Source organism: Mobula birostris, chromosome 27 (assembly GCF_030028105.1).
Source record: "Mobula birostris isolate sMobBir1 chromosome 27, sMobBir1.hap1, whole genome shotgun sequence".
Classification (NCBI taxonomy): Eukaryota; Metazoa; Chordata; class Chondrichthyes; order Myliobatiformes; family Myliobatidae; genus Mobula; species Mobula birostris.
Window position 1 is genome coordinate 8,039,585 of NC_092396.1, and position 26,682 is coordinate 8,066,266.

The 26,682-nt window shown below is 41.9% G+C and overlaps 1 protein-coding gene across 2 annotated transcripts in view; it reads left to right on the forward strand.

The window, feature by feature from the left end:
• Nucleotides 1-1,776: 1,776 nt before the first annotated feature.
• The window catches only part of pik3cd (phosphatidylinositol-4,5-bisphosphate 3-kinase, catalytic subunit delta), a 241,690-nt gene continuing 216,784 nt past the window's right edge, over nucleotides 1,777-26,682 (forward strand). For both annotated transcript variants that reach the window (XM_072245380.1, XM_072245381.1), the window contains exon 1: nucleotides 1,777-2,016. The gene's annotated coding sequence lies outside the window, so the exon portion shown is untranslated. The remainder of the gene's footprint in view (nucleotides 2,017-26,682) is intronic.

A 26,682-nucleotide genomic window follows, 5' to 3' on the forward strand; every position in this document is an offset into this window, starting at 1 on the left:
AGGTCAGTGGGTTAATTGTTCATGTGGAAAGGCTCATTGGGCCAAAGGGCCTATTAGCATGCTGTATCTTTAAATCAAAAATAATTAAGATATGGCAATTCCATCCCCCTCCTTTTAGATAATATCATTGTTCAAATGAGAGATTGCAAAAATGTTCACACAAGCTGCGCCGTGACAGGTACCACTGACGGTCAGACTCTCTGCCTGAAACCCTCTGCAATCTCCATCAGCCACACCCCAACCCAATGTTGATGGTCCCCAGGGCCCCGCAAGAGAACTCACATCGGACAATCAGATAGGACTCCAACAAGTGGAGCCACAAGGTATGGACTACCCTAAGTCCACCACAAATAGTACCCAGGAAAGGGTTCTTGGTTTCTTTGCCAGAAGGCAATAGGACAGCTTAGATGAGAGTGACAAGTAGATCCAAGAGCTAATGAATAGCAAGCCCACAATATCCATGGATTAGAGATCCATGATGGCTCAAGGAGAAAGAAACAGAACTAAAGGCACTTGTGGCCAAGGAACAGATGGTGCAGGGAGGGAGTGCAACACGATTGGAAACTCAGTGTGGCTGCACCTTTCAGCTGCCTTCATCTAAAGGCTGAGAGTGCAGTTATCACAGATAGAACACAAAAGTTTTAATTCTATTAGACATTGGATGACATTGGTATTGATTATATTAGACAGTGGGTGAGGGGTACTAATTATATCAGACACCATATGGGAGTATTGATCATATCAGTCACTGAGTGAAGGTATTGATCATATCTGGACTGTATGAAGGTATTGATTATATCAGACAGTGGGTGGAGGGTATTAATTTTATCAGAAACTGTGTGACAGCATTGATCGTATCTGTGACTGCGTGAGGGTATTGATTATATCAGACAGTGGGTAAGGGGTATCAATAATACCAGACAGTGGGCGAGGGATATCAATTTATACTAGTTATTATAAAGTATTATAAATTGCACATTGCACATTTTGACGGATACGTACCATAAAGGTTTTTACTCCTCATATATATGAAGTAATAAAGTCAATTCAATTCAATTATATCAGACCGTGGGTGAGGGATATCAATTAGATCAGATACTGTGTAAGGGTATTGATTATATCAGACAGTGGGTAAGGGTATTGATCATATCAATCACTGTGAAGGTATTGATTATATCAGATAGTGGGTAAGGGAATTGATTGTATCAGTCGTTGTGTAAAGGTATTGATTATATTAAATAGTCTGCGAGGGGCATTAATTAGTTCAGACACTAAGAGGGTATTGATCATATTGGTCACCTGTGTGAGGGTATTGATTATATCAGTCATTGTGTGTTAGTGGTATTGATTATATTAGGCAGTAGGTGAGAGATATTAATTATATCAGACACTGTGTGAGGGGTGATGATACTACGAGACAGCCGGAGAGGAGTGGGGATTGTATCAGACAGTGGGAGAGGGGAGGTATTTCTGTGGGACACCGGGAGAGGAGAGGTGATTATAACAGACAATTACAGTGGGTGTTAATTCGATCACACACTGGGAGAGGGGTGGTGATGATACCAGACAGTGGGAGAGGGATGAAGATGCTATCAGACAGTGGTGATTCTACGCGATATTGATGAGGGGTGCTGAGCACTCCGGGTGCGGGTGCCTGTGTCTGAGACACTCCTGTCTGCGCCGCGGCCAGGCTCTGTGTCTCCACACTGCGCTCTGTTGACCGGCTCCGCCGCTCGGTATTGGTGCGAGCCGCACACTTCAGCACTTCCGCTTTTCAAGGCAGTGGCCTCCATTTTTGTTCTCTCTCTCTGTCTCTGTCTGTGTCTCTCTGTGTGTGTGCAGTTTTCACTGAAGCAGCGGCGGCTCGTTGTGCTGCTGCGGGCGGCGAATGGGGACGGCGGGAGGGGGAAGAGCGGCGAGCGGAGCGGCGCAGTTGTCACGTTCAGCGGGCGATGTGAGAGGGGAACTGCCCTGAATCCTCGACCGCCGGCTGCACATCCTTTCTTCACTATGCTGGTGATGTATAACCGTCTAATAATACCCAATACATATTTGTGTTGTTACACCACAATGTTACAATGTAACTGAAGGAAAACATCGTGTTTACTTCATACTGTGGGTGCCGTCAGTACCAATCTCAGTGAGGCGTTTTTTTTTGTCATCTGTTCATAGTTTGCAGCGTATTTATGCGTGTGCGTCTATTTTTTCTTCAGTGATTTAGTGTTTCGTTTGCTTCAGTAGGTGACAATTAAAATCCTGATTGAATCCGGTATGGATTTGGCCCACGCATTGGAGTGACATCACATTACCAGTCAATTGGTGGTTCTGTCAGTGTTGACCTAGTAAATATTGTTGTAGTAATAGACGTAACGCCTCGTTGTGTGTGTGTGTTGATATATCACTTGGTTCAGTATACCAAGTAGATGTACATTGAACCTGACATTGAACGCCTGCGTTCAACTTGGTCCCAATGTCAAATCCAACCATAAGCTAGCTCACTTGATAATTTGTCTACAAGCTCTTCTGCCTTTAGTGGCGACATTAGTGACCTAAACCCTTTTCATCTGACGTTCTGCTGCAAGACAAGGTGGTTTTTGTTTGTAATGTAATTGTTTATTACTGAAGTGGTTTGAATGTATAATAAATGCAGTTTTTGTTTAAAAAGAGGTTGAGAAATACCTGTTTCAGATTATTTACAATTTTTCTGACATGGAACATTTTGTTACCATGGATAGGAAGCCTCTTGGCCTCTTTTTAAGACCTAATAGGTCATCTGATCTGAGTTTTACCTGTAATAAAACCATTAACTCTCCCAGAACAGTTGCCCACTAAATAGAACGGATATGCAGTCTGGTGTCTCTTGCACTCTTTCCTGAAGACAGGCAGGTGAACCGACACTAAAGGTACAAGACCTTCTATCATAGTAACATGAAGAAGATTTTATCAGTACAGTAATAGATGTTATCTTGTCTGCTAGTAAACTATGTTATTATTTTAAAGTAGTTGATCCCATAAATGTGAATGTGCGATTAAATGAGATAAGGTGAAGATGCAGAGGAAAAAGTGCTGTAAGTCTGGGACATTGCATTTTCAACACATATTAAAACTCATATTGTAGACTTCATTACATCTAGTTTTGGTTATTCTTCCCTTTGCAGTTTCTTGCTAATTTCTTCCTTAGATGTTAGTCATAGAAACAGTACAGCACAGTAACAGGCCCTTCTGCCCATCTAGTCCTTGCTGAACCTCTTAAACTGCCTATACCCATCGACCTTCACCAGGACCATAGCCCTCCATTTCCCTGTCATCTGTGTAACTATCAAAGCTTCTCTTAAATGTTGAAATTGAGCTCGCATGCACCATTTTGTGCTGGCATCTCATTCCATACTCTCTTGACTCTCTGAGTAAAGAAGTTTCTGCACATGTTCCCCTTAAACTTTTCACCTTTCACCCTTAACCCATGACCTCTAGTTGTAGTCCCACCCAACCTCAGTGGAAAAAAGCTGGCTTGTATTTACTATATCTATACCTCTCATCATTTTATATACCTCTATCAAACCTCCCCTCATTCTTCTACACTCCAGGGAATAAAGTCTGAACCTACTCAATCGTTCCTTTGATACTGTGTGAAAGTTAAGAATTACCTCAGTTTTTCACTATGCGCTTTGGTTTAATTAAAGAGAGTTACAAGGGCTTCATTACGTGAGTCTTAGGATTGCAGTATGGGAATGAAACACAAAATAATATCTTGTGCTTTAATTTTAATCTCTATGTCCAGTGATACAACTTGCTTTCAAGGAAAAAGATAAACTTCTGCTTGTAAGATATTTATTGCTTTAATAAGCTTCCATTTATCTAATTCTGGGCTTGTTACCTATGTTTGATTCCTGACCTGGGGTATTGCTGTCAATTTTACTGCTGGGGTCAAAGGTGGATGGGTCACCAAGCAGAGAGCTTACTGCCTGGATGTCCTGGGTTACGAGAATGGGTAACGGTTTGTCAAATGGAATATAATGTGGGGAAACATGAGGTTGTCATTCAAAGTGGAAAATTTTGTTTAAAAACAAAACAGTATAGCACTGTACATTGTATGTTTTGCCAACCATTTAAACTACTCCAAGATCAATCTAACCTTTCCCTCCTACATAGCTCTTCATTTTTTCTCTCATCGATGTGTAAGAGTCTCTTACATGTCCCTAATGTAGGGATTCCCACTGATCCCTCGGTTAACGGTAGAAATCTATGACATAAAGAAGGTTGGGAACCCCTGCTCTAACGTATCTACCTGTACCGCTGCCCCTGGCAGCGAGTTGCATGTGCTCACCATTCTCTGTGTCAAAAAGTTACCTCTGACATCCCACCCACTGTATACTATCCTCCAATCACCGTGTGTCTTCTCCCATAAGCCATTTTCGATCTGGGGAAATATCTCTGGCTGTCCACTTGATCTGTGCCTCTTGTCATCCTGTCCACGTCTTTCAAGTCACCTCTCCTCATCCGCTCCGCAGAGAAGAGCCCTAGCTCGCTCCACCTATTCTCAAAAGACGTTCTCAAATCCAGCTGAACTGGAAATTGATGACAGAATGTTGCTGTGCAGGGTAATCTGGGTTTCTTGTACACAAAACTGAAAGTAAGGGGTGAGCAAAGAGTAAGGGAAGGCAAATGGAATGTTGGCTTTCATTGTCAGGTGGGTGGAGATCAAAGGGACAGAGGTCAAATACTTTGCTGTTTATTCTGTATTTCTTGGGTGGAATGCGGAGCTCAGTATTTTCAGGACTGAGGGTGATAACTTCCATAGGTGTGTGGTGAAGAATGTATTGATTGGCTGCATCACAGCCTGGTATGGAAACACGAGTGCCCTTGAATGGAAAATTCTACAAAATGTTGTGGATATGCCCCAGTCCACCACAGCTAAAAGCCCTCCGTGCCATTGGGCACATCTACATGGAGTGTTGTTGCCAGGAAAGCGGCATCCATCATCAGGGACCCCCACCACCCAGCCATGCTCTCTTCTCACTGCTGCCATCAGAAAGCAGGTACAGGAGCCTCAGGACCCACACCACCAGGTTCAGGAACAGTTATTACCCCTCAACCATCAGGCTCTTGAACCAACAGGGATAACTTCACTCAACTTCACTTGCCCCATCATTGAAATGTTCCCCCAACCTATGGACTCACTTTCAAGAACTCTTGATCTCATGTTCTTGATATTTATTTATTATTTATTTATTTGTTGGTTTATTTTTGTATTTGCACAGTTTGTTGTCTTTTGCATGCTGGTTGAATGCCCAAGGTGCAGTCTTTCAATGATTCTATTATAGTTAGTCTATTATGGCTTTATTGTATTCCAGGGGTCCCCAACCTTTTTTGCACCACGGACCAGTTTAATATTGACAATATTCTTGCGGACCGGCCACCGGGTGGAGGCGGGGGGGGGGGGCGATGTTTAAGTAGGGTTAAACTCACCTCAACATGTCTTTTACAGTTAGGGTTGCCAACATTCTCACTCCCAAATAAGGGACAAAAGTAGCAGTCAAATCCCGGGACACTTGTGTTTACCCCGAGAAAGACTACCATGACCATGAAGCCTTGTGCGGGCACCTGTGTGCGCATGCGTGTACGTGCCGATTTTTTTCCACAAATCGGTTTTGCCTTAATCTTCCCATCTATACTGTACATGCATTATTTCTATTTTATATAGGCTGTGTATTATATCATTCCTGCTCTTACTGTATGTTAGTGTTACTTTAGGTTTTATTTGTTACTTGGTATGATTTGGTAGGTTATCTTTTGGGTCTGGGAACGCTCAAAAATTTTTCTCATACGAATTAATGGTAATTGCTTCTTCGCTTCACGCCATTTCGGCATAAAAGGTTTCATAGGAACGCTCTACCTTAGCGGGGGAAATACGAGACAAGGGCAGTCCCGTATGGGACAAACCAATTTAGCCCAATATACGGGATGTCCCGGCTAATACGGGACAATTGGCAACCCTATGTTCAAGTTCAACAGTGCGTGACAGGGAATGAGGAAAGGTGCAGCTGATCGATATCATTTCTTCGCGGCCCGGTAGCACGTGCTTTGCAGCCCGATACCGGTCTGCGGTCCGGTGGTTGGGGACCGCTGTTGTATGCCCACAAGAAAATGAATCTCAGGGTTGTTTCTAATGGCATGTATGTACTTTGATAATAAATTACTTTGAACTTTGACCTTTGAAAAAGAGAGCAATATAGTTCCTGAGTTCATGGATGTTTCAGAGACCAGCTAAAATCTGTTTGATTGAGTACAGATATTAGCCAGTGTTCCAGTGTGTGTACTTACTGGTTCCTGCTGGAATTACAGTGTAAGCTGTGGTAATGACAGAGTGATCCTTTTAATCAGTACTCAAGTCACTGCCACTTATTATCAAGAATCAGGAGCAGGATTACTTGGCTATCTTACTGAAAGGGGAAAAGGAGCAGGCTGGTGAGATGAGAAGTGATTTTACGGGGATCACTTTAGAGCGCTACAGTGTAAGATTGGGGTTTGTTTCCTGCCACTGTCTGTAAGGAATTTTTTCATTCTCCCCGTGACTGGGTGGTATCCTCTGGGTGCTCTGGTTTCCAAAGTCTTACGAGTAGTGACGATACTTGTGGGCTGCCCAGCATGATCCTCACTGATTTGATTTGACACAAACAACGCACTGCACTGTATATTCTGAAGCACACATGACAAATAAGGCTCTGGTATTGAACTTAAATGTATAACACTGACCTTAAACGTAACACGAGTTGTTTATAATTTTCGGTAATAGATATTTGAAACTTTTCACATAAAGTTCCATTCCAAGATTTAGCCTACTTGGGAGAGGGAGAAATATTAAAATTGTACATTATTTTTCTGGAATCAAGTCACTACATTTCAATCCTCATCAAGGTAAAGCAAGAGTTTGCGTGATGAAGTGGATGCTAAAGGGTAATTTGACTTGAATTTTGGCAAATATATTTCTGTTCTATTTGAGAGCTGAATTTAGACAAACTCAGGTTTTCAGATAAAACTATATAATTTAAATATAGTCATAGAAAAGTACAGCATAGAAACAGGTCCTTTGGCCCATCTAATCCGTACCAAGCCACTTAAACTTCCTACTCCCAGTGACCTGCACTGGGACCGAAGCCCTCCATATCCCTACCGTCTATGTACCTATCGAAACTTCTCTTAAACGTTGAAATCAAGCTCACAAGCATCACTTGTGCTGGCAGCTCGTTCCACACTCTCACCACCCTCTGAGTGAAGATGTTTCCCCTTATCTTCCCCTTAAACTTTTCACCTTCACCCTTAATCCATGACCTCTTGTTCCAGTCTCACCCAACCTCAGTGGAAAAAGTCTGCTTGCATTAACCCTATCCATACCCCTCATTATTTTGTACACCTCTATCAAATCTCCTCTCAATCTTCAATGCTCCAAGGAATACAGTCCTAACCTATTCAATCCTTCCTTATAACTCAGGTCTTCCAGACCTGGCAATATTCTCATACATTTTCCCTGTATTCTTTCTACCTTATTTACATCTTCCCTGTAGGGAGGTGACCAGACAATACTCCAAGTTAGGACTTACCATCATCTTGTACAACTTCAACATAATGTCCCAACCCCTGTACTTAATACTTTGATTAATGAAGCCCAAGTGTACCAAATCAGTGTTTCTGATGAATTATAAATATTATATGGATTAAAAAAAATTTGGTTGTACGTACTTGTTGCTGTAAACAAAAAGATTTTGACTATTTCTGAAGCAAGGTAGCACATTGTATTGAGAATTACTGGCAACTGTAAAGGATTCATACTGAATGTATGTTGCTGACTAAATTATGATGTTTGTGGAATGATCTATCTGACTGCCTCTTGCAATATGAAGTAAAAAGGAAGAATTGAGTTAGCTTTGCATGTTGAATCATTTATTTTTTTTCAAGAAATGCCTCATTTTTGTTCTGTTCTGTTATATTAAAAGGAAAAATTTGTTCCAGCAAAACTTTAACAACACTCAGTGGCCTCTCATTCGGTACAGTACCTCCATTAACTAATAAAGTGGCCACTGAGTGTATGTTTCTGGTCTTCTGCTGCTGTACCCTGTCCACTCCAAGGTTCGATGTGTTGTGTGTTCAGAGATGCTCTTCTGCACACCACTGTTGTAATGTGTGGTTACTTGAGTTACTGTCGTCTTCCAGTCAGCTTGAACCAGTCTGGCTATTCTCTCTCATGGACAAGGTGTTTTCGCCCGCAGAACTGCTGCTCACTGGATGTTTTTGTTTTGTTTTTTGCACCATTCTCCGTAAACTCTAGAGATAGTTGCGTGTAAAATTAAATAAATAAATAAATCCCAGGAGATCCGTTTCTGAAATATTCAAGGCACTCTGTCTGGCACCAGCAGTCATTCCACGGTCAAAATCACTTAAATCACATTTCTTCCCCGTTTTGATGTTTGGTCTGAACAACAACTGAACCTCTTGACCATGTCTGCATACTTTTATTTTAGAAGTGCAGTGCTGTAATACTTTAACACACCTTACTGGTATCCATAAAGATCCCATTATCCAAATAAATGTTTTTAAAAGGGTTGTCTACCTATTCCCTACAGTGCACTGTCACTGTCTGGGTTGATGAATAATGCACAGTACTCTGGAAGATAAAATCCATTCAGAGAGATACTTTAAAAGCATACACACACTACCAAAGCATGAGAATCTCCTGCCAAATACAAATACATCCAGGAAACAGTGACTCAACATATTCTGTTGGTTATTAAGGGATGAGTTAGAGAGATTTTCCTTAAAAGGTCAGTAAATTGGGTTCTCTGTTTCTTATTTGTGTGTCCTGGTTGTGCAAAAAGGATGGAAATTAGAAAATAGGTCAAGCTTTATCCTATTATAAACTGCAGGGTGCTTTTCACTCTGTTGGCTGAGATTTCCATTCTCGCTCTGACCATCCCCAGGTTTTTTTATAATTCACAGTGCCGGAACTTCCGGGCTGGGATTTTGTTCTCTCACACACAGTTGCTTTCAGTAGTAAACTATATTTCACAGGATCTACACAGAGTTTAAGTATCAGAATCGGGTTTATTATCACTGACATGTGTCATGAGATTCGTTGTCTGCTGCAGCATTACAGTATAATTCATAAAGTATTATAATTTCCAATAAGAAACGATAGATTCCAGTTAATTGGGATGCATCCCCAATTGAGCAGCTTCCCCAGTTAGCCAAAGTTTCATGGAGATAGTTAAAAATATATTAAAAAAAAGGCAAACTTCTAGTGAATGGAGTAATAAATTATATATTTAAATGAAATACAGAACAAATTACAATACTAACCATACTATTGCTATAGTACTATAAAACTGTAGTTGGAGGAATTCTTTCAATGTATGTGCCACGTTCTATTGTTTGACTGTAAATGAACAAAATCAGTGCAGACATCTAATGCAGATAATGGTCTACCTTCATAAAATGTTTTCAACAATTGCATCCTCCAAATCTTCATTTTCATTGTAATATTTAAGATGATCGCCAATACCTTCAAATTCTTCATAGTTCCTAACTTGTTGAAGTACTGAAATCTTCACTCCCAGCTATTCCAGACTTGTATGCTTGAAACTGCAGTGAGCAGAACAGTTCTAAAATGCCTTGCTGTTTATTTTTCACCAAAAATCACTGTTTTGAACACCAACACACAACTGACGCTATTTAAAATCACTCCGCTGTAAGTATGGTGCAGTGTTTAACAGCCACACAAGTTATCGCAATTGATGGTTGTCAGAAACTTCAAAAACAGTCTCCTGTCCTAATTAAGCAGCATAGTGTTCCAAATAAACAAAGGAAATCCTGGCTTTTTAAAAATCAATTAGTTTATATCCTTTGAGGGTTGTCGCAAATAAGTGGCTGTCCCAATTAACCACTGGCCCAATTAACTGAAATCCACAGTATTTAAAGAAGAGAGCAAAATAAATAGTGAGGTAGTCTTCACAGGTTCTTTGCCCATTGGATGGCGGAGGGGAAGAATCTGTTCCTAAAGCATTGAGTGTGTGTCTTCAGACTCCTGTGCCACCTCCTTGATGGTAGTAATGAGAAAAGGACACGGCCTGGGTGGCGAGAATCTTTAATAACGGATGTCATCTTTTTGAGGCTTTGTCTTTTGAAGGAGTCCATGATGGTGGGGAAACTAGTGCCCTTGATGGAGTTGGCTGAGTTTGCAACTTTCTGCAGTTTTTTCCACTCCTGTGCAATGGCCCCTCCATACTAGACCAGTCAGAATGCTCTCCACAGCATATCTGTAGATATTTGCTAGAATCTTTGGTGACACATCGCATCTCCTCAAACTCCAAATTAAACATAGCCGCTGGCGCGCTTTCTTTATAGTTGCATCAATACGTTGGGTCCAGAGTTTCGGAGCAGCATGCACGTGTCCTTACCTGGGCAGTAGATGTAGTTTCAACAAGGTGGATTTTGTTCTCCTCGCACCCTTGGTTTGTTTCTGTCCCCGAGACTTCCTTTTATTCCCTGGGACATGAGATTTATTTAAACAGGGATGAAAGTACATCTCACACTCTTTCTGGCCACCTCTTTCTTTGCTGTAGTTGGAAGGGAAGAGAGAAATTCTGAAGCTGCCCTGCTGTTTAATACGAAGTGATGTAGGGTCGGTATAGTGTTCTTTCCAATAGCCGTATTGCTTTGGAGTTCTGAACCTATGGACTCACTTTCAAGGTCTTTACAACTCTTATTCTCTATTATTTATTTATTATTATGTTTGTATTTGCAGTTTGTCGCCTTTTGCGCATTCATTGTTTGTCAGTCTTTGTGTGTTTCATTGATTCTATTGCATTCCTTTGTTCTGTGAATGTCTGCAAGAAAATGAAACACAGGGTAGTGAATGATATATATGTACTCTAATAATAAATTTACTTTGAACTCTGAAGTTTGATAAGTTCTAGCTGACTTCCTAATTTGGACAGAAGTTGTTTTTGCTCATTGAATTGCATTGTGGTTCAGTTACTAATCGGTAATCGATGGTCAAATCCTACTGGGGGAGATGGAAAAGTTTAAAAATCAGTTAATCTAACATATCTGGAATGCAAAGTTAGTAGCCTGGAAATTCAGTCTCAGTCGGCAGTGCTAAATGTATGCTAAAGTGATGTTTGGAGTCCGAGAGAGAAAGAGAGCATGAAAATGTACATTTGGCCCACTGATCTCCATAGCAACCATCAACCACTAACCTGAAATTAATTCTATTTTTATTCCCACATCCCCCATTCTCATCAGCTTCCCCAGATTCTATTCTCCTACGTACTAGGGACAATTTACTATGGCCAGTTAACCCACCAACCCGCACGTTTTTGGGTTGTGTAAGGAAACCAGGGTAACTGGAGGAGACCCAAGCTATCCCAGGGGAGAGCATGCAAACTCCACACAGAATACAGTCAAGGTCAGGATAGAACCTGGGCCTCCGATGAAGTAGCGGCTTGACAGGAAGCAGGGCACAACATGAAAAAGTAATTTTAAGATGCATTTAGTGCCAAGAACCCAGGGTGAATTTCTAGGAACGTACTGTATCTATAATGATCTGGAAAGCTGCCATATTGCCCTAAAAGCTCGGATGGTTCATTAATATCTTTTAGGGAAGGAAGTTGTCGCAAGAGTCCAGACACAATGCATTCTCATCTACTTGTTGTTGCCTTTGAATAATTGAGAAGAAATTGGGAAGAGCCAATGAACGAAGGTCTAGCTGAAGGTGTTCTCATTCTGTAAATGAATTTTAAAAATATGTCTATGCTGCTTTCCTAAGATACAGAAACAGTTCCAATCAAATCACATCCACTGGGAAAATTTTATTTGTAAAAAAAAATAATGCAGTGCAACTTCTTATGCAAACAAAGACAACATAGGACCAGATTTCTGTAATGGGTCACTCAATTGTGTCTTCACAAGGTTGGATTTATGGTGATTACTCAATTCTGATCTGTACACAGAACATGAAACAGTACCAGGCCTTTGATCCACGAAGTTGTGCCATCCTTTTTAAACCACACTAAAATCAATATAACTCTTCCCTTCCACATAGTCCTCCATTTTTCTGTTAGTCATGCACGTATCTAAGAATAACAACAGGAATAGTAATATAGTGATTATAGTATATTATCAGGGACCTCACCACCCAGGGCATGCTCTCTTCTCGTGGCTGCCATCAGGAAGAAGGTGCAGGAGCCTCAGGACTCTCACTAGCAGGTTCAGGAACAGTTCTCACCCCCTGACCATCAGGTTCTTGAACCAAAGGGGATAACTTCACTCAACTTCAAGCGCCCCATCACTGAAATGTTCCTACAACCAATGGACTCAATTTCAAGGACTCTTCATCTCATGTTTTTGATATTTATTGCTTATTTATTATTATTATTTCTTTTCTCTTTGAATTCGTACAGTTCATTGTCTTTTGCTCACTAGTTGAATGTCCAAATTGGTACAGGCTTTCATTGATTCTATTATGGTTATTGTTCTATTATGGATTTATTGAGTATGCCCACAAGAAAACGAATCTCAGGGTTGTATATGGTCACATATATGTACTTTGATAAAGTTACTTTGAACTTTGGTTAAGTTGCTTGGCCAATTGATTGTAGGTCCTCAATGATGTGGTATTTTATAAACTGCTCTCTGTAATGGCCTAACAAATCCTTCAATTCAGGTAAAACGATGCTGATGAAGAGTTGTTAATTGAAAAATTAATTCTAGAACTGCCTTCCCTGATGCTGCCTGACTTTATGAACATTCCCAGCAGTAATACTTTCTCAATCAGGGTACAAGGAACATAGAACGTGGTACAGCATTGACTGGTCCTTTCGGCCCATGATATTGTACCAATGCTTTAACCTATTCCAAGATTAATCAAACCCTTCCCTTGCACGTAACCTTCCATTTTCTATCATCCATGTGCCTATCTAAGAGTTTCTGAAATGCCCCCAATGCACCTACTTCTACCACCACCCTTGGCAGGGTGTTCCACACACCTATCCCTCTCTGTGTAAAGAACTTATCGCTGACATTCCATCTATACTTTCCAAAAGTTGCCTTAAAATTATGCCCCCCTCATATTTGTCATTTCCACCCTGGGGGAAAAAAATCTCTGCCTATCCACTCGATCTATATCTCTATCATCCTCCTTCACTCCAAAGAGAAAATCCCTAATGCACTCCACCTTTCCTCATAAGACAAGCTCTCTTATCCAGGCAGCATCCTGGTAAATCTCCACTATACCCTCTCCAGAACCTCCACACCCTTCCTATAATGAAGAGACCAGAACTGAACACAGTACTCCAAGTGTGGTCTGACCAGGGTTTTATAGATCTGCAACATTACCTCAGCTCTTGAACTCAATCCCTTGACTAATGAAGACTGACACACCATATGCACTTCTTAACCTTCCAACTTGTGTGGCAACTTTGAGAGATCTACGTACGTAGAGCCAAGATTCCCTCTGTTCCTCCACACTGCCAAGAACCCTGTCATTAACCCTGTAAATCTGCCTTCAGAGGGAATCTCTTCACACTTCTCTGGGTTGAACTCCATCTCCACTTCTTTGCCCAGCTCTGTATCCTGTCAATGTCCCACTGCAATGTATGACAACTTCCTACACTAAACACAACACCACCAACCGTCGTGTCATCTGACGTTCCATAATACAGAAAAGATGTAGAACAGTGTATCCATCTGGTTGTAAAATTCCCATGGCACTATTTGTACATACAGGAAGTTCTCATAGTGTGCTAGCCTGTATTGAATTATTCAACCATTACCTGAATAAAAAGATTATCTGGTCATTAGTTGTTGCTGTTTCTGTGGCATTCCACTGAGCATTATTAGTTGCTAAATAATTGCTGTTCTTCAAGGGTGAATGGCAGGATTCTTATCAGTGTGGAGGAACAGGGGGAACTTGGGGTCCATATCCAGAGATCTCTCAAGGTTGTCGTGCAAGTTGTTTGGGTGGTGAAGGGGACATATGGTGTGTTGGCCTTTGTGGGGGATTGAGTTCAAGAGCTGTGAGGTGATGTTGCAGCTCTCTGAAACCCTGGTTAGACCACACTTAGTGTATCGTGCTCAATCCTGGTTGCCTCACTACAGGAAGGACGTGGAAGCTTTAGAGAGGGTTCAGAGGAGGTTTACCAGGATGCTGCCTGGATTTGAGGATAGGTTGAACGAGTTAGGGCTTTACCCTTTGGAATGAAGGAGGATGAGAGGCACAGCTAGAGTTGCCAGCCAATGTCTTTTCTCCCCCAGGGAGGAAATAGCTAATACGAGAGGGCATAATTTTCAGTGACTGGACGGAAGTATAGGGAGGAAGTCAAAGGTAGTTTTTTTACAAAGAGAGCGGGGGGTGCCTGGAATGTGGTGGTGGAGGCAGATATATTAGGGACATTTAAGAGACTCAGATAGACACAGGAAAATGGGGGGCTGTGCAGGAGAGAAGAGTTAGATTGAGTAGGTTAAAGGTCAGTATTAACATTGTGGGCTGAAGAGCCTGCACTCTTCTATGTTGATTGGCTGTGAACCATTCTGGGATACCTTGAGGATGTGATGAATGTCATATAAGTGTGTGAAGCCATTCAGGGAGCTATTTGGTATAGGTTGTCTCTGGAAAACAATAATAATTTATGCATTTTTCAGATATTAAATCTGATTTTGCCCAAATTTAACACATTTTTGTTTAAACAGAAGATATTGGAAACACTTGAAGTCATAATATTTCCTCCATTTTCATTTCTTTTCTACTTTGGATTCTGAGTATTCGCTGTTTGTCAACTTTAAAAGTTTGCATTCTTGATGGTCTCAATTACTAGGGAAAACCCTGAAACTTTCTCCTTGGATCTGTCGTGCCCAATGTACAACACTTCAGCTTTTCAATTCTGCTGAGGTCAATCGAACTGAATTTCTGAACCATTGCATTTAACATCGCCACTCGGCAGGCAAGTTTCTTCCCAGATACTTCACTTATTTTCAAAGAATTTATTTTTCCCCACATTTGAACATTTTGTACAATTTGAAACTATATTTCCTGGACAATTTTCTTTACATTTTATTTGAAACATTTATTTGAAATTGCAAGGCCAATTTGAGGAATTAGAGTTAGTTTTAAAAGCAATTTTTAGATAACATTGCTCATTCAAATTCCCTTCTGTATTTACTTCCTATTAACTGCTGGGAGTGATTTTCCATATCTGTATCAATATCTTTTACAGAGTCTTCTGATGCCCACTTAGTAAGCATTGGTAATAAATTTGCAAGTCAAATATGTAATTTAATATAACAAGCAAACATTAGAACTATAAACTTGGTGACTGGTACAATGCACTCAGTGACATCCTTATTCAGTACTTCCTGTATCTAATAATTTGATGATTGATTGAGTGTATGTCCGTGGTCTACTGCTGTAGCCCATCCACTTCAAATTTCGACGTGTTTTGCGATCAGAGATGCCCTTCTGTGCACCGCAGTTGTAGTGTATGGTTATTTAAGTTAACGTCGCCTTCCTGTCAGCCTCAACCAGTCTGGCCATTCTGCATGAGACCATAAGACATAAGTGTAGAACTAGCCTATTTGGCCCATTGAGTCTGCTCCATCATTCAGTCATGGCTGATCCTTTTTCCCCTTCCTCAGCCTCATCCCCTGCTTTCTCCCCATAACCTTTGATGCTGTGGCCAATCAAGAACCTATCAATCTCCGCCTTAAATACACCCAACGACCTGGCTTCCACAGCTGCCTGTGGTAACAAATTCCACAAATTCACCACCCTCTGGCTAAAGAAATTTCTCCACATCTCTGTTTCAAATGGATGTCCCTCTATCTAGAGGCTGTGCCCTCTTGTCCTAGACTCCCCCACCATGAGAAACAACCATTCCACATCTACTCTGTCTAGGCCTTTCAACATTCAAAAGGTTTCAATGGGATTCCCCCCTCATTCTTCTAAATTCCTGTGAATATGGGCCCAGAGCCATCAAAAGTTCCTCGTATGATAACCTTTTCATTCCTGGAATCATCCTTGTGAACCTCCTCTGACCCCTTTCCAATGCCTGCACATCTTTTCTTAGATAAGGAGCCCAAAACTGTTCACAGTACTCATGGTCAGGCTCACCAGTGCCTTGAAAGTCCTTAGCATCATATCCCTGCTCTTGTATTCCAGACCTCTTGAAATGAATGCTAACACTGCATTTGCCTTCCTCACCACTGACTCAAACTGCAAGTTAACCTTGGGTGTTCTGCACAAGGACTGCCAAGTCCTTTGCATCTCAGATTTTTGGATTTTCTCCCTGTTCAGAAAATAGTCCGCACATTTATTTCTTCTACCAAAGTGCATGACCATGCATTTTCCAACACTGTATTTCATTTGCCACTTTCTTGCCCATTCTCCTAATCGGTCTAAGTCCTTCTGTAGCCTTCCTGTTTCCTCAGCTCTACCTGTCCTTCCAGCATTCTTTGTATCATCTGCAAACTTGGCTACAAAGCCACCTATTCCATCATCTGACGTACATTGACGTACAGCATAAAAATAAGTGGTCCCAACACTGTCCCCTATGGAGCACCACTATTCACTGGCAGCCAACCAGAAAAGGATCTTTTTATTCCCACTTGCTGCCTCCTACCAATCAGCCAATGCTCTCACCATGCTAGTAATTTTCCTGCAATACCATGGGCTCTTAACTTGGTAAGCAACCTCATGTGTGGCACTTGACAAAGGCCTTCTGAAAGTCAAAATATACAACATCCACTACATCCCTTTTATCTATCCTACTTGTAAACTCCTCAAAGAATTCCAACAGATTTATCAGGCAAGAGCTTCCCTTAAGGAAACCATGCTGACTTTGTCCTAGCTTGTCTTGTGTCACCAAATACTCCATAAACTTCACCCTTAACAAATTGAATCCCAACCATTGAGGTCAGGCTAACTGGTCTATAATTTTCTTTTCTGCTGCTTTTCTCCTTTCGTGAAGAGTGGAGTGACATTTGCAATTTTCCAGTCCTCTGGAAACATCCCAGAGTCCAATGATTCTTGAAAGATCATTACTAATGCCTCTACAGTCTCTACCACTACATCCTTCAGAACCCTGGAGTGCAGTTCATCTGGTCTTGGTGAATTGTGCAACTTTAAGTCTTTCAGCTTTTTGTGCACCTTCTCCCTTGTAATAGTAACTGGACTCACTTTTCTTCCCTCCCACCCTTCAACATCTGGCACACTGTTATTATCTTCCACAGTGAAGATTAGTGCGAAATACTCACTTAGTTCATCTGCCATCTCTTTGACCCTGTTATTATTTCTCTGGCCTCATTTTCTAGTGGTCCTATAGCCACTCTCATCTCTCTTTTATTTTTATATACTTGAAAAACCTTTTTCTATCCACTTTGATATTGTTTGCTAGCTTCCTTTCATATTTCATTTCTTCCCTCCTGATGATTATTTTAGTTGCTCACTGTAGGTTTTTAAAAGATTCTCAATCCTCTATCTTCTCGCTAAATTGTGCTTTATTGTATGCCCTCTCTTTTGTTTTTACATTAGCTTTGACTTCCTTTGTCTGCCACAGTTGTACTATTTTGCCATTTGACTACTTTATTTTTGGAATACATCTATCCTGCACCTTCCTCATTTTTCTCAGAAACTCTAGTCATTGCTGCTGTGCTGTCATCCCTGCCAGCATCTCCTTCCAGTTTACTTTGACCAACTTCTCTCTCATACCACTCTAATTTCCTTTACTCCACTGAAATACTGTTGTGTCAGACTTTACTTTCTCCCTATCAAATTTCAAGTTGAATTCAATCATATTGTGATCACTGTGTCCTAAGGCTTTTTCACCTTAAACTCCCTAATTGCCTCCGGTTCATTACGTAGCACTGAATCCAGTATAGCCAATCCCCTAGTAGGCTCAATGACAAACTGCCCTATAAAGCTATCTGGTAGGCATTCGACAAATCCACTCTATTGAAATCCATTACCAACCTGATTTTCCCAATCTACCTGCATGTTAAAATCTCCCATGCTATCATAACATTGCCCTTTTGACACACCCTTTCTATTTCCTATTGTAATCTGTAGTTCATGTCCCAGCTACTGTTGGGAGGCCTGTATATAACCGCCATCAGGGTCCTTTTACCCTCGCAGTTTCTTAACTCAACCCACAAAGATTCAACATCTTCCAATCCTATGTCACATCTTTCTACTGATTTGATGCATTTCTTTACCAACAGAGCCACAGCACCCCCTCTGTCTACCTTCCTATCCCTCCAATACAACATGTAACCTTGGACGTTCAGCTCCCAACTAAAGCCATCCTTCAGCCGCGATAACTGGATGGTTTTTGTTTTCCACAACATTCTCTGTAAACTCTAGAGACTGTTGTGCATGAAAATCCCAGGAGATCAGCAGTTTCTTAGATACTCAAATCTCCCCATCTGGCACCAACAATCATTTCTTGTTCAAAGTCGCTTAGATCACACTTCTTCCCCGTTCTTATGTTTGGTCAGAACAGCAGCTGAGCCTCTTGACCATATCTGCATGCTTTATGCATTGAGTTGCTGCCATGTGATTGGCTGATTAGATATTTGCATTAATGAGCAGATGTACCTAATAAAGTGGCCACTGAGCGTACTTATAAGAGTTTCCACTCTTTGGCTCCAAGCTCGCAGGCCGATGACTGTGAATCTGAGAGTTTGGGTCTGAGGACTGGAGGCCGCAGAGGTAGCCTGTCCTGGGTTTGGAGGCCTGTCTGTGTGTGTGTGTGTATGTGTGTGTGTGTGTGTGTGTGTGTGTGTGAGGTGGTGGAAGAGTGGGTGGGAAAGTGGCTCGTCTTGCTATTGTTGTTGCTTGCGTTGACCTGTTGAAAATTTGAGGGTATGTTACATTGGCCTCGCAATGTTTGGCGACATTTGAGGGCTGCCCTTGGCACATCCTTGGGTGTGCTAGTTGTTAATGCAAGCGAGGCATTTCGCTGTGTGCTTCGATGTGCGTGTGATAAATCTGAATCTGAGATTCAGAATTGCCTATGATTAACAGTAGTTGTAGAAGCCATGTTTCTGTTCTCTATCTGCCTTGTATTCTGTGCTGTGCATTTATTATCTTTATTGCGGTAACTAGTCACAAGAGCGGGGAATGTGGTAAGGGCAAAGGGAATAAGTTGCGTATTATTGCACATTTTGTGGCAGTTTTTAGTTTAGGACTAGTAGAAGGGCATATCTTTTGCTGACCGCTGAATAATGCTTAGCTTACTTTTGGGCGTGCATAAGTTTCATTGCGTCATAATTATATGTTTGCTAATTGCTAATAAATGATTGAATGAAGGATTCGACTTTTCGAGCAATCGTTGGACCTGGGGGCATGTCACGCAAGCATAACAAATCTGCAGGATTGCAGGCTTGTGGCAATTGCTTTCCTTTGGTTTGCTATCGTCACTGCAGTAATGGTTGGCCATTTGTAGACACAAGGGACTGCAGATGCTGGAATGTGGAGCACAGAAAGAAATCATCTGCCGGAGAGACTCAGCGCATCAGGCAGCCTCTGTGGGAGGGAAATGGACAGTCGATGTCTCAGGTTAAGACCCCTCCTCTGGATAAAGAAACTCAATGTGGAATGTTGACTGTCTGTACCACCCCATGGATGCTACCTGACTTGCAGAGTTCCTCCAACAGGTCAATTTTGCTGAGTCTCTCTGACAGCTAGGATTTCTCAGCAACACACACAGAAAGCTGCGGGTACTCAACAGCCAGGCAGAACCTGTGGAAAGGAGTGAACAGTCAACGTTTCGGGCTGAGACCCTTCATCAGGACCCCTCATTCTGATAAAGGGTCTTGGCCCAAAATATCGACTGTTTACTCTTTTCCATAGGTGCGGTCTGGACTGCTGGATTCCTCCAGCATTGTAAGACTGTAAGGTATACGAGCAGAATTAGGCCATTTGGCTCATCGTCTGCTCCACCATTTCATCATGGCTGATCCACCTCGGCCCTAATCTCCTGCCTTCTCCTGTATTCTTTCATGCCCTGACCAATCAAGAATCATTGATTCATCAACCTCTGCCTTAAATATACGTAAGGACTTGACCCCCGATTCCACCGATTCACCATGCTCTGGCTAAAGAAATTCCTCCTCACCTCTGTTCTAAAAGGACACCCTTCTATTCTAAGGTTTTGCCCTGTGGTCCTAGACTCACCCTAGTGTGTTGCTTTGGGTATTCAGTATCTGCAGACTTGCTCGTGTTTGGGATTTCTACCTCTACAGTCTAGCTCGTTCTTCTCTGAGCTTCATCGTACAGTAAACTGGCAGCTTCATGTCATCCTGATTTTATTGACTCCAAAGAAAGATGAGCTTTATTTGTCACAGGCACAAAACAGACAGTTCTTTTTGTCAAATCAAATCAGCGAGAATTGTGCTATGAGCAGCCCGGAAATGATGCCACACTTCCAGCACCAACATAGCATGCTCACAACTCACTGACCCTAACCCGAACATCTTTGGAATATGGGAGGAGACCCACGTGGTTATGGGGAGAGTGCACGAACTCCTTGCAGACTGCGGTGGGAATTGAACCCATAATCACTGCCACTGTGAACCGTTGTGCTAACTGTTCCGCTACTGTGCTGCCCTGTTTTTTTTTCCTCATTGCTGTAGCTGGAAGAAACCAGGTAAATCCTGCAGGTTTAGCGCATTTCCAAGCTCACTTTCAAAACTAAAGGATCTTGAGAAACAGAGCAGAGTTTGAAAGAAAGAAAGATTAGTTTTATTTGTCACATGCGAATCAAAACATTGAAACGTGCAGTGAAATGCTTCGTTTGTGTCAGTGAGGATTTTGCTGGGGGCAGACCACAAGTGTTGCCGTGCTTCCCAGCCAGCATAGCATGCCCACAACTCACTAATCCTAACCTATGTGTCTTTGGAATGTGGGAGGAAACCGGAGCACCTGGAGGAAACCCACGCGATCATGGGGAGATCAGAGAACGAACAAATTCATTTCAGACAGCAGCAGGAATTCAAAGTCAAAAATAAATCAGTTATCAAAGTAAATGTATGTCGTCATATACATCCCTGAGATTCATTTTCTTGCAGGCATACTGAATAAATCCATAATAGAATAATAATCATAATAGAATCAATGAAAAACAGCATCAATTGAGCCCCAGTCTTCCGATTGAAGGCGCTGTAAAGCTTTATGTTAACTACTGTGCTACCACGCTGCCTTGTGCAGACTGCGGCCTTCTGTATTGCTACACAAACCCGTGGATCAGCGCTTCATCATGCAACTGGGCGTGTTGCAGAACTTTGGATTCAATATCTGAATTCTACATCTTCAGGTAAACTTGGTTTCTCGGTCTAGGGGACTTCCCAACCTCCCTTTCAAGCTGTAGGATCTTGAGAAAACAGGATAGAGTTTGATTTTTGACAGCAAGCATGATGCAACATCTCAATAGCATTGTAAAAGAAAAATACAGCAATAGAAATCTGAAACAAGAGCAGCAAATGCTGGAGGGACTCAGCAGATCGGGTAGTGTTTGTGGAGAGAGAGAGAGACCGATTTGTTGCTTCGAAATATTCACTGTCTTGCAATACAGTCCAGTGCCACGGATTGCCACGGTTCACAGTGTTCTAGTGACAGGAGTGAAATCCAGTATTCCAGTACAGGAGCACCAGGATGACTGTCAAACTGAGGAACAGCTTCCTCCCTCAAGCTGTGAGACTAATGAATACTTTGTCATCACCGAGGTCTCGTCTCTAAGACAGCAAGCTGTTTACTGTTTTCCTCTGCTGCGTATTTTACGTGCATTTTGAATTAAATTTTATGAACATTTGTGGTAATATTTTGTTTTATATGCCGTGCGTGATACATGTGGGTGCACCATGATCTGGAGGAACATTGTTCGTGTTGTTGTACATGTCTACAGTCAGATTGCAGTAAACTTGAACTTGGTAGCACCATCTATAAATTTTCACAGTTCTGTAGGTCACACACCTTTGCCAAGTTTGAATCTGTTAAGTTCTGTTGCTTTCTCTGTGCAAATTAATTAGCCGTAAACCACTGAGGAATAGTGGAGAGTCCAAAGTAGGAGCAATTCTTTTTATAAACCAGAAAACTAAAAGCCTCACATGTGACTTGACCAATCATTTCATCATCCAGGCTTGACTTGTGGGAATGCCGCTTATTTATGAAATGCAACCGTACGTTTGTGTACGCTGTTTTGCATTCTGTTATCGCCTGGATCTGATTGTAATCTATTTAGGTGAGCTGATATCAACCCTGTCACTTTGTTGAAGTTGTTTTGCAAAGCAGTAGCAAAGAGTTACTGGATGCATGCTTTAAAACTCATATATGGCCAAAAGAAGCCCTCTTTCATGTAAGATAGGTGTTTTGTAAATGATGTGAATGTTTTGTATAGACCGTAATTGACTGGAACTCTCGGTAGACCTAATCACTTTTATTTCAGTTTAATCATCTGATCAATGCATAACTTAGCAATTGAGTCAATGCAAGAGTTCAAGTTTTTTCCCCTAGCTCAACAATAGGCGTAACGCTACTAAGCACAAGCTATAAAAACATACTGTATAAAACTATGAAAGGGATAGATAAGGTTGTGGCAAAATTGTTCTCACTGGAGCTGTGACTAGATCTAAGGGACATATTCTTAGGTTTCAGGAGGGTGTATTTATGACAGGGATGAGGCGCCACTACTTTTCCCAGAAAGTAATGGATCAGTGAAATTCTCTGCCCGGGGAAACAGTGGAGACCACTTTATTAAATATATTTAAGACAGATGTATTTTTGGATAGCAGGGGAATTATCAAATGTTGAAAGGCCTTGACATAGTAGATGTGGAGAGGGAGAGTCTAGGACCAGAGGACGCAGCCTCAGAATAGAGGGACATCCATTTAGGACAGCGATGAGGAGGAATTTCTTTAGCCAGAGAGTGGTGAATCTGTGGACTTAATTCCCACAGGTGGCTGTGGAGGCCAAGTCCTCGGGTATATTTGAGGCAGATGTTGACAGATTCTTGATTAGTCTGGGCATGAAGGGATAGGGGGAGAAGGTGGGAATTTGGGGCTGAGAGGGAAAATGGATCAGCCATGATGAAATGACAGAGCAGGCTTGATGGGCCAAATGGCCAAATTGTGCTCCACTACCTTGTGGTCTTATGGCAATTAAGGGTTATTGGGAAAAGGCAGGTAGGTGGAGCTGTGTCCACAGCCAGATCAGCCATGATCTCGTAGAATGGCAGAGGAGGCTCAATGGGCCGAGTGGCCTGTGGCTCCTATTTCTTATGTTGAGCAACCTTATAAAAGTAGGAAAGAAAGAAATGCATTTATATAACCTCTTTCACATGACATTCCCATCGGAGCCAATGAAATATTCTTTGAGGAGCAGCCCCATTTTAATGCAACACACACACAAAATGCTGGAGGAACTCAGCAGAACGGGCAGCGTTTATGGAGGGGAATAAACAGTTGCTGTTTCAGGCCAAGACCCTTCATCAAGAAGCTCATTGGAAGCTTCCACAAGCAGCACTTCAATAAAGATCACATAACCAGTTCTGGTATTTTAGATTGAAGGATAGATATTGTAGAGTCTTGGAGGGATACAGTGTGGAAACAGACCCTTCAGCCCTTCTAGTCCATGATGACCACAGCATCATCTCTACTAGCCTATGTTCAGCCCATAACCCTCTGAACCCCTCCCCTCCACATACTTTCCCAAATGCCTCTTAGGTGTTGCAACTGTACCCGCCTCAACCACTTCCTCCAGCAGCTCATTCAAGGTGCTCGTTATCCTCTGTGTACTGACGTAAAGAAGTCACCTCTCGGGTCTGTTCTGAATTCCTCCCCTCTTACCTTGTATCTGTACTCTCTAGTTTTGTACTCAACAACCCTGGAGAAAAGACCCTAACCATTCAAATTGTCCAACTTCTCCATACCCCTCATGATTTTATGAATTTCTGTGAGGTCACGTCTCATTCACTTTCACTGGTTGTTAAATTGTGTGCTGATCCATTGCATCCACTATAACTACACACTGTGCCCACATTATTAGGTATACCTGTACACCTCGTTAATATAAATATCTATTCAGCCAATCATGTGGCAGCAACTCAATGCATAAAAGCATGCAGACATGGTCAAGAGGTTCAGTTGTTGTTCAGACATCAGAATGGGGAAGAAAAGTGATTTAAGTGACTTTGACTGTGAAATGATTGCTGGTGCCACAGGGGGTGGTTTGAGTACCTCAGAAACTGCTAATCTCCTGGGAGTTTCACGGGCAACAGTCTCTAGTGTAGAGTTTACAGTTAATGGTGTGAGAACAAAGGACATCCAGCGAGTGGGAGTTAACACCCTTGTATATGAGAGACATCTGAGGAGAATGGCTAGGAAGGTGACAGTAACTCAGCTAACCACACATTACAACAGTGGTGTGCAGAAGAGCATCTCTGAACGCACAATACATCAAACCTTGAAGTGGATGGGCAGAAGACCATGAACGGACAGCAAAAAGCAGTCTGTGGCCATTTTATTAGGAACCTTCTGTACTTAATAAAATGGCCACTGAATGTATACAGAGCAGGTCAATGTTAATGTTCCCTTACATCCTATATTACTTTCTCACAGAATACTCTCCCTTTCCATTTTACTACCAACTGATTTAAATTTTTATTGGAAGTGTGTGTAACTAGCAAGACACACACGCTGGAGGAACCCTGCAGGTCAGGCTGTGTCTGTTGAGATGAGTAAGCCTTAGATGTTTCAGGCCAATGCCTTTCATCAGGACTTGTAAGGAACTGGGCAAGATGCCCCAAACATCACTTGCCGAGTTTCTCCATCATTTTGTGCATGTTGCTCTGGATTTCCATCAATCTGCAAAATTTCTTGTGTGACTAGTAGCTGTGTTTTCCCTCCAATCCTCAAGAGGGGTCTTAGGCACCGAGAACTCAGACTCAGAGAAGGTAGTGCAACCGAGTACACTGGTGCTGAGGGACGTTTTGCCAATCTTTGATTTTGATTGGTTAACCAGCAGTGAGCCCACTACGGCTATTAGTCATCTTTCTCATAAATGACACGCGGGCCTGCAACGTTGGTTAGATGTGTCAATACCACATTTGTGACCTGGAGTCAGGAGGGTGAAAACAAGCTTCACAGAGTTGAACAGAGCATGGAAACAAACGCTAACTTGCCCATATCAAACAATATGTCTGTTTCAGCTCATTCCTTTTTATCTGCGTTTGGCCCCATCACCTTTTCCTACCCACATACCTGCCCCAATACCTTTTCAACATAGTAACTGTACTCACCTCTACTCTTCCTCTAGCAGGTCGTTCCATCTACCCACCACTCTCCAGATGAAAAAATCCTGCCCCCTCATACTCCCTTTAAATCTTTCCCTCCCTTAAGTCCGTGCCCTCTGGTTTTAGACTTCAGGTAATGGTGTGATCATAAGATAAGATAGACAGATAGACATACTTTATTGATCCCAAGGGAAATTGGGTTTTGATACAGTTGCACCAACCAAGAATAGAGTATAAATATAGCAATATAAAACCATAAATAATTAAATAATAATATGTAAATTATGCCAAATGGAAATAAGTCCCCGACCAGCCTACTGGCTCAGAGTGTCTGACCCTCCAAGGGAGGAGTTGTAAAGTTTGATGGCCACAGGCAGGAATGACTTCCTATGAAGCTCAGTGTTGCATCTCAGTTGGATGAGGCATATAATTAGGCCATTTGACCCATCAAGTCTGCTCTACTTTCAGTCACAGCTGATTTAATTTAACCCCATTCTTCCCGAACTCCTTCCCCCTTACCAACCAGGAACCCATCTATCTCTGCGTTAAGTGCAACATATGACCTGGCCTCTGAGGAAACAAACTCCACAGATTCACCATCCTCCGGCTCGGCAGAAGTCAAGCTATATTGTTTTTGACTGCAGACTTCTGCAGTGTTCAGGGCCTCAGGGGCTTGGGCTGTATAGATTTTGTGTGGCTTGCTATCTGATACGTGCCCTGTGTTGTGTGTGACTGTCGGTACTGTGCTCTGCACCTTGGTCCGGGAGAAATGCTCTTTTGTTTGGCTGCATTCATGGGTATTTGTGTATGATTCAATGGCAATTAAACTTGAACTTGAAGAAAATCCTCTTTATGATGACTATGAAGACATGCAGTCCTCTTTTATTGTCATTTAGTAATGCATGCATTAAGAAATGATACAATATTTCCTCCGGTGTGATATCACAAAACACAGGACAGACCAAGACTGAAAAAACTAACAAAACCACATAATTATAACATATAGTTACAACAGTGCAACAATGCCATAACTTGATGAAGAAGTCCATGAGCACAGTAAAAAGTGCTTCACCTCAATTCTGAAGGGACTCCTTTTATCCTTAGATTCTGGAATCTCCCACTGATGGAAGCATTGTTTCTGTGTTTACTCAATCCAGGGTTTTCAGTATCTGGTAGGTTTCAATAAGAATCCACCTTCCCCATCCTTCTGAACTGCACTAAGCCGTAGGCAGTCACAGGTTATGAAGAGTTACTGGTTCTGACCAATTCTCTGGTTGTTGAACAGGACAATATCAGTTTAGGGTGAAAGATGACCATGCTGAACATACATTTCAGAGAAGGAATGACGTAACAA